Source organism: Ursus maritimus, unplaced genomic scaffold (genome assembly GCF_017311325.1).
Source record: "Ursus maritimus isolate PB19 unplaced genomic scaffold, ASM1731132v1 scaffold_19, whole genome shotgun sequence".
NCBI lineage: Eukaryota > Metazoa > Chordata > Mammalia > Carnivora > Ursidae > Ursus > Ursus maritimus.
In genome coordinates, this window is record NW_024424341.1 from 3372505 (window position 1) to 3381604 (window position 9100).

Consider the following 9100-nt stretch of genomic DNA (forward strand, 5'->3'; position numbering starts at 1 on the left):
AGAAGCAGACTCCTGCTGAGCAGGAAGCCCGATGATATGGGTCCAGATCCCAGCACCCCAGGATCATGACCTGAGCCTAAGGCAGACGCTTCACCCACTGAGCCACCCAAGCGGCCCGAACCCCAAGCATTCTAATTCATTGCGATTCTGGGCCCGGAAGTTGACATTTTAGTCAGTAGATTCAAGCCACAGTTTTAAAAACCCTAGTCTCTGACCGAAACCTGTGCTTTACCACGAGGAATTTCAGATCCACAGAAATCCAGCGATTCATCCAGTGGTACCCAGACAGCCAGGGCCTGAGGCACTGGACCATCCCGCTGACCTCTCTGCAACTGCTAAATGCGAAAGGCAGCCGCTGCGAGCTCCGCGGCTGCATGGGCTCAGGCTGGCAGAACCCGGGCTCCTGCGCGAACTCCGTCGCAGCAGGAGGCTCTTTGATTGATTTCTCTTTTAAAATGGATTGCACACAGGATGCATGACATGTGTGCTTCCCATCTGGGCAGTACAAGAAGACTGAGGCCGACTCCCAGCTTTGGAACCATCTCAGAACCTTAGACCCAGGATGGTAGAGCAAGGTCACTGTCTTACACTTCTGCCTTCTGAGGGGTCTCACACGTCTTTAATTTTCAAGTTTGATCTCCAGTCCTGTGCTTCCCACTTCTAGGAGGCAACTTCATAGTGATGTAGTTTTGAATATAGGTGAGGTTAGTGGGGTGGAGTCTGGAGCCAACAACCAAGAAGGAATTGTTGAGGAGTCTTTGGTGCAAAATGGTGGTTTGTTAAAGCACGGGGATGGGACCCGTGGGCAGAAGGAGCTGCACCAGGGTCATGAGGAGTGGCCCATTATATACTTTCAAGTTGGGAGGGGTTTTGGGATAGCGTCAGTCTCGAAGGAATTTTGGAAGCAAAATTTCCAGGACCTTTAGCTTTTGTTGGGAAATGGTATTAAATTATCATTTGATAAAGCCTGAATCATGAGACCCTTCACATGTATCTGGGTGGGCCATATGCTTGGGGGATGATGGCCAACACGTATCTTGGGGGGTTTAGAGATAAAGGAAGTTTCCAAAGGAATTTTTATACATTAGACTTACAGGAAGGGGGGTCCTCAGGCTAGGACTGCCTTTTGCCCTTAGCAAAGTATTGACATCCAGGCAATTGAGTCCCTAGAGGAATGTCACTGCCTGTTTCAAGGACTTGTCCATGGGCTGTAGATAGTAAGGAAATTCAATTTTATTTATATTTCCTTCTGCCTCAGCCTCCCTCAGTTTTATGGAGGGAAGGATGATGTTAGGTCTTCATGAATTATGGATCTCTGGAAGTTAGGAATTGATAAGAAAGCTTCTTCCTTATAAATCACTAGGACATGTGTAAACTGAGGGAGACTCAGGTCTTGCAGGATTGTGATCTCTTAGTTAATTGTTTGTTTTTCCTTTCCTTAGCTTTAGGGCAGCCAGGAGTGCCTGAGGAATATCAATCACATATATGGGGGGGGGGGTTGTGGGGTGTCAGCTTCTGCTTTGTCCTCAGTTTGCTTTCTGTTCCCGCCTCAATAGTGAGACTCTCGTGTCCCAGGAGCCCCGTCCTTGTCCCTGCATATCAGGACACGCACACAGAGACCTATAGAAAAGGCACAAACCGAAAAAGCAAAATTGTCTGAAGTCTCGCCATTTTCTGAATATCTTTCTGATCACTTCTCCCTAAATGTCAGAGCTCTGTATTTTGGAATTCTGAAGTCCTAGATTTAAATTTTTTGAAAGAGATGTGCCATGAAACACTTTTATAGGATTGTAATTCATTATTTCTGGAACCCATACATTGCCCACTTACATTCATGTCCTAAATTCTCTGTATCCCCATCTGAGACATATTTGGCAAGAGTTTTTTTGTTTTAATGAAAGGTATTTATTGAAGTACAACGTATACGGAAAAGAGTACAAATCACAAATGTGTAGCTCAGTGCATCTTCACAAAGTGAACGAAGTAGACAGGCTCCTGTCTCAAAACATAGACTCTTAGGGGCGCCCGGGTGGCTCGGTCAATTGAGCATCTGATTTCGGCTCTGGTCCAGGTCATGATCTCAGGGTGGTAGGATCGAACCCCACGTTGGGCTCTGCGCTCAGCGACGAGTCTGCTTATCCCTCTCCCTCTGCTCAGGCCCCTATATATATATGTAGGGCCTCTGGTGGCTCAGTCAGTGAAGTGTCTGTCTTCAGCTCAGGTCATGATCCCAGGGTCCTGGGACCGAGTCCACCTTCCAGCTCCTCGCTCAGTGGGGAGCCTGCCTCTCCCTCTCCCTCTGCCTGCTGCTCCCCCTGCTTGTGCTCTCTGTCATATAAATAAAACTTTTAGGTATAAATAGAGAGAGAGGGAGAGAGAGACTTTTCAGAACACTACCGACGCCCCAGAGTCCCTCGTGCTCACGCCCTGGATTAGGACTGCCTGACTTCTGAGCGTGGCAGAAATGCAGGTTTACAGTACACACCCTAATTGTGTCTGAGACTCATTCACATCGTCGTGTGTAGCAGTTTTTCCATTCCTGTGTAAATAACAGTATCAAAGAACCCCACTGTGGGTACCTGTCACTGTTGGTGGACATGTGGGCTGACACAGACAGCGCTGCCATTCACACTCTTGTTCGGGCCCTTTCGTGCATGTTTGTCTCAGGATTACGTGTAGCGGTGAACCTGCTGTCGGTGCGTGTGTGCAGGTTTTAGGGACGTATTGTCAGCGTGTGAGCTGTCCCGTTTCACCGACACTGGGTGTTGTGGGTCTTTAATTGTAGACATTTCTGTGGTGTACACTGGTGTCTCATGGATTATTGGTCTTAATATGAAAAGCAAAATGACACAGCTTCCAGAAAGTCACACAAGAATATACTCATGACCTGGGCTTGGCAAACATGTTTAAATAGGATGTATGAATCGATTGTACTACATTGAAATCAAGAACTTCTGTTCCTCAAAAATCATAATCAGGGTGGCCCAGGGCAGGAGAAGATACTTATAACACAGTCACTGCACAAAAAACTTCGATATATCCATCCAAATACACTAAAAATTACAGATCACTTTTTCAGAATAGTTTGACAACCCAACTGATTGGGCATTTCCCAAAAGAAGATACCGAGATGGCCAATAAACATATGAAAATGTGCTCAACTAGTATCACCCAGAAGCAAACTGAAAGCACAGGAGTCCGTTTCTTAACGGGAAGGAAGTGTCAGGAAGCAGAATCCTCTACGAGTGCCCAGCTCAAATACCCTGGCCGTCCCCAGACACCGTCACACAGCTGTGACTTGGGGCCAGATCTCCTCCAAAGACACAGCCACCTCCATCTTCTTCGGTCCTGGGGTCATGTGTGCCCGAGACTCCGCTTCAATACCTGGCCCAGGCAAACGGGGAGCAGCAGTTACAGGGTGCAGGCTTCAGCTGGGTTTCTCCTCGCCGACATAGGGCGTTGACCTCTGCAGATCTTCAAGGAAGATGACTCCCGTGGCCTGCCGCCCCGCCATCCCAGCCTCCTCCCCGTCCTGCCCTGCAGCTCTGAGCTAGTCTTTCCAGAGTGGAATTGTTCTCTTAATCATCCATAATGCCTGGAATTTACTCAGCTCCTGCCTTCTGAGGAGCTCAAAGTCATTTGCAGATCCTGCTGGTAAAATGGCTGCCCCGTGGTCAAGCTCTCCGCTAAATTACTTCTGTGCTAAGAGGTAGTTTCCACAACGACTCCTCAGTCCCGGAGACCTGGGGCGCCTTTATGAGCTGGCTCTGTGCTGGCTGGAGCCCCAGGAAGGGGCGGGGGGGTGTTCTCCATAATTACAGGAGCGTGGTGATCCAGGTGGGCTGACGCACCTGCAGACCCAGCCACGTGCTGTGCCACCACTTGTGCCTTGGCAGAGGGAAACTGAGGCAGGGCTTCTCCCAGGCGAGTGGGGAGGCTGGTCGCAGAGAAGAGGAGAGTGTGTTTTGGTTGGGGAACCAGGAGAGCAAAGCAGATGGGGAGAAACCCAGGACCCCAAAAGTAAGTTAGGACTTACCTGCATATTTTCCCCTTTTCAGCAAGGGGTCCCTTGGCTCCCTTCCCAAATGTGTCTCCCAAGCAGCGCACCACTTAGGCCCCAACCAGCCAGGGCCTCAGGTACCCTTCTGTGGACCCAGACAGAAGGGGCTGAGTTCGAAGGCAAGAGCCGTCCCTCTGGAGAAGATGGAAGCCGGGGGCAGAAAGACGTCCCTGAGGGATGCCCACCTGAGCAGTCAGAGAGGCAGGACCGAGCCAGGACCAGGAGTTTGGGTGGGGGAGCTGGGGTGGGCACGGAGAAGCAGGGCGTCGGTGCCAGAGGAGGCTGGTGGTGGATGCCAGAACCCTCAGCCAAGGGGCTTGGGCCTGGGGGTCGGGGTTCCAGCTGACTAGCTGGTATCTGGCCATCACCCCATGGAGGAAGTGTGGACACTGCCTATACAGGCTCCGTGAGGTGGGGCAGGGAGGGACTATTCCAGAGCCTCAGGAAAAGGAAGCGTTCTTTTGTGCAGTTTCCCTCCGTGCTGGTGACCAAGAAGCTCCCTGTCGTAAGAGAAAATGTGGGATCCCTTCCTGCCCCCTCCCACATGGCCTAGTTCTCCCAAGAAACTGCCAGCAGCTGCTCCAGCTTGCTGAACCCCCAGGGGCACTCAGACCCACTCCAGACCCCCAGAAACACGCTGCAGGGAAGAGGCCTGGAAACATGCATCTCTGACAAGCTCCCCTAATAGAGCCTGGCTTTCTGTCTCACTGTCCTTGGGTTAATTTGGGTAGGAGATTGAGGCTCACAGGCTAAGCCTGGAGCTGAATAAATTTGTCATTTATTGTCCCCACTCCCCCAGAGCCGTCAGCTGGGGCAAGACCTCCCCAGCACCCCAAACAGTTCAGCCCAGGCTCTGTTCTGCTGAGTCACTGGGGATGGAGCGCCACAGGCTGACAGGCACATCACGGCTCACCTCCACCCTCTGACGGATGGATCTGCCAGCACCCCCCGCCCCCCGCCTTCCCAGGACCAGGAGAACTGTTTTAGAGGTGGCACACTGAGCTTTCAATAGGCAGAAAGTTCCATTGCGCCAGGGCAGGCAAAACCTCCCCAGTCAACTAAAAAGAGGAAGTGCAGCCGCGGGGCCTTTCCTGGGGATCTGCCCCACCCCGCTCAACAGGCCTGGCCACCCAGCAACCCAGGCTCTGAGAGGATATGAAAGCCCCAGACGCAGGGCCTCCTTCCTGCAGCGCACCAGTGGCAGGAAGTATAAGGTCGCCAGTTAGCAAGCTGGGTCGGTGTTGGCCTGGCCTCTGCTGCTGCTGCCGCCGCCGCCACCACCACCCCTGCCAGCCAGGGCACCTGAGACGGGGACTTTGACCCCAGCTGAGGTCACAAGGGCTGAGGAGGTGGAGGCTAGGTTGGGTGACCCTCCAGGCCTTACCGAGTCTGTTGTCCCGGAGCAGGCGCTGGGAACGTCCTGGAGACACCAGAATTCCAAAAGTCTGGACCAGCCTGGAAAACTGCCCCATGGCTGTTTCCCTCCTGCTTCCAGAGGCGCCTCGAGGCTCCCTCGCTTACCCCAGAGGCCTTGGGTTCAACTCTGCATCAGCTTCTGTCCTCTAGATCAGCTCTGTTATGACCAATGCTATCTGAAGTATAGTGGGGAGCGTGGAAAATGAGCAGAGGCCGAGCTCGGCCATCAGCAATATTTCTACCCAAGGATGCACAACCCAGCACGCCATTTGCTAAAGCATCGGGATTGTAGGGCCCCTAAAGGAACTGCAGGAAGGGAAAGTCACCAGGGCATCCCAGGGCCCCCTTAGGGCCTGCCTGGACTGAGTTACAGGTCCTTGAACACTGAGACTTCCCGTGGGGACCAGAAGACCCTCTGTCTGGCCCCTTCCAGCCCGATCTGCGATCTGCATCTGGTTACGGCTGTGTTTCTCAGCGTAGGGGTGGGGTCTGGGCCCTGGGCTGCTGAGCACTGAGCATACCGCCCCCCCCAGCCCCCCACCCCCTGAGCCACTCCACTGCCTTGGGCTCCAGGCTCCATAGCGGCTTTAATTCTGGGAACACTCTACATTCTACTCCTAAGGGCTCAGAGCCTTGTGGCGATGCTTCCATTCACACTCCAAAAGGCTCCGAAGCTAAGTGGCGCCCTGGGGAGCACAATAGGAAAAGAGACCCATCTGCTCACTGCCTTCCCAGAACTGGAGTGGCAGGTGGATTCGGGTGGGCCTCACAGGCCTGAACAAACATCTTTGGCTTGTCCTTGGCCATGGCTTCCTGGAAATCCCTGCTCTGTCAGCCAGGCTGGTCTCACTACCACCGACCACAGCTCTTGGCCACGTGTGAAGTCCTTGTGTCTCTGTGTGTCCACGCGCTCATCTGCCCTCTACCCAGGCCTGTTTCAGGTTGAAGCCCCCAGGCTGGGATCAGGTTGCTTTCTCGCCCTGGCTTTTCTGGCGTCTCTGGTGGCCGTCCTTGGAGCACTCCACCATCTCCCACCCCACGTGTGGATGCCCCTCCTGCCACAGGCTGTGTTCTGCTCGTTCTCCCTGAGCTCTGCCTGCTCTGGTGTCTGGGCCACAGGCAACCCGCTCACAAGGGCAAACCCTCCCTCCCAGGCTGGCAAGTCATCAGGTCAACCGTCGTGAACCAGCGAGGTGACAGCATGCCTGATATACCCAGACTCTGGCACTCACTGGGTCTTGAGGCAGCTCACCCCAGTTCTGATTGCCAGAAATTTCCCCTTCTGTTATACATAAACCAGTCCCCTTCTGACCCCAGTGCCAGCCCCCAGAGCCCCACAAGCGTCCCACAGCCACCTTCCCTGGAGAGCCTTTCAGAAATGGTGATGTCCTCCACCTCTCCACAACACACCCCACCCCCGGCGCCCATCGTGGTTTGATTCCCTTCGCCACGTGGGTTGTATCTCCCATTGGCCCATCCCTCTATCCTCAAAGCCAGGAACTGGGGATATGAGCCAGGGATTAATTGCACAGAGTAAGCTTCCGAAAGTCACGGGGGCCATTGGAAGGACTGAGCTTAAAGATAATTTCCGTTCTCTGCAAAGGCCAGGCATTTAGTCCAAATGAGCAGAGTCAGGAGAGGGCCAGGCCAGCAGGGGACAGGGAGCAGCCAGAGCCCAGATGGCCATCCCAGAAGGGCGAGCTACTATCCCCAGCCTGAGACGCAAGACGGCCACTGATCTCTTCTCCTAGAGGTAAGGGGGTGCTGCTGGGGGCCTTGCTAGGGGCTTCAGCGCAGGGCTTGCAGGGAAACGCAGCCTCGTCCCCCTGCCCCATCTCCAGACCTCTCCAAGTTTCGGGGAGGAACCCTCTTTTTGTCCTCACTCTGCAACTTCCCGTCAGTATTTAACACCACCTTCTGGGTGCCCAGCGGTGTGCCAGGCACTTTCCTGGACCTCTTCTCGTGAATTTTTAAATCTGTGTGTTTATTTTCTTAGAGCAGAAGCCATATATACCCCTGGGGTTTTTTAAAGTAAAGATTACAGGGGCGCCTGGGTGATACAGCGGTTAAGCGTCTGCCTTCGGCTCAGGGCGTGATCCCGGTGTTATGGGATCGAGCCCCACGTCAGGCTCCTCCGCTATGAGCCTGCTTCTTCCTCTCCCACTCCCCCTGCTTGTGTCCCCTCTCTAGCTGGCTGTCTCTATCCTGTCGAATAAATAAATAAAATCTTTTAAAAAAAATAAAAGATTACAGAAAGTTACAGCAGAGAAAGAAGCCCCAGTGTGTCTCCTCTCACCTCCCCAGTCCACAGTTCAGTGGGAGTCGTCCCAATTTAAATTGAAGGAGATAGGAATTCAGAGGCAGGCAGGAGAGAAAGTTCGTTTCTTCTCCTGTCGGCTGGCTGTGCCCCGGGAGGAAGACGATGCTCATCTGTTTGCACAGCAGCTTGCTGGTAGGAGAGCCCGCTGCCCAGCAGAGAACCTCCAAGCCTTCGGAGTTTCGTCTCTAGGCAGCAGGGAGTGGTGACTCCCTTCCGTCTCCAGCGAAGGCGGGCAGGCCTTCCAGGGGAGTGAGCTGCTCTCCGGGGCCCCAGGGCACCTTGCAGGTGGACCTAGGACTCAGAACCCCCCTTCTATGTGGACCCCCATCCCGCTGAATATTTTTATAGCTGGAAAACATAAAGGTGGAGCTGCTGGTGGCCACGTCCTCAGCAGCGTTTAACTTGGCGTTAACTTGGTGCACACCTTTGAACGCGGTGTGCTTGGAGGGCCGCTGAAGTCGGTGGGTGACTCTTCGGTGTCCAGGTGGATTTGTCCAATCCGGGGAGAGCCATCTGCAGCCAGAGCGGGCACCACCTGCCTCTCCAGGGATTAGCCAGGGACCCAAGCATAGGGCGCGACTGGGCACCTGCGGACTTGAAAAATGATTTCAATCTCTGGAAAAGGAAAGCAAACCAGCACTGATCAGAGGCAGTATATGAAAGGGGTGAAAATGCCAGTCCTGAAAATGGCTGGCTGAGCTCAAATCCCGGTTCCATCATGAACGAGCTGGTAATGCTGGGCAACTTACTCAGCTACCCTGCCTCAGTGTCCTCACCTGTAAAATGTTCTTGTCCTTAGACCAGTTCTTTTTTTTTTTTCAAGATTTATTCATTAGAGAGCGTGTGTGTGAGCATGAGCACAGGGAGGAGCAGAGGGAGAGAAGCCTAAGCAGACTCCCCGCCAAGCACGGAGCCCAACACAGGGCTCAATCCCAGGACCCTGAGATCATGACCTGAGCCGAAATCAAGTCGGCCGCTTAACCGACTGAGCCCGTCAGGCGCCCCTAGGCTGGTTCATTAGTGTCGGGCGCATAGTAAGCGTTCAACAAACATTCACAACTTCTGTGGGTTCAGGGCGGCTCTTACCAGACACTGGTCACGTATGGCCACACTCTTGTTCCACATCAGCTCAGGGACATAGGGACTCTTATCCCCTCTTTGAGATGTGGAAACCAAAGGGCACGGAGGTCAGGTGACCTTCACAAGGCCATTCTTTAATTCACCTTTTAATTCAGAGGGGCTTTAATTTGTTATTATGAAATACCTCAAGTACAATACCTTCTCATGCCCTCTTGTATTCAACA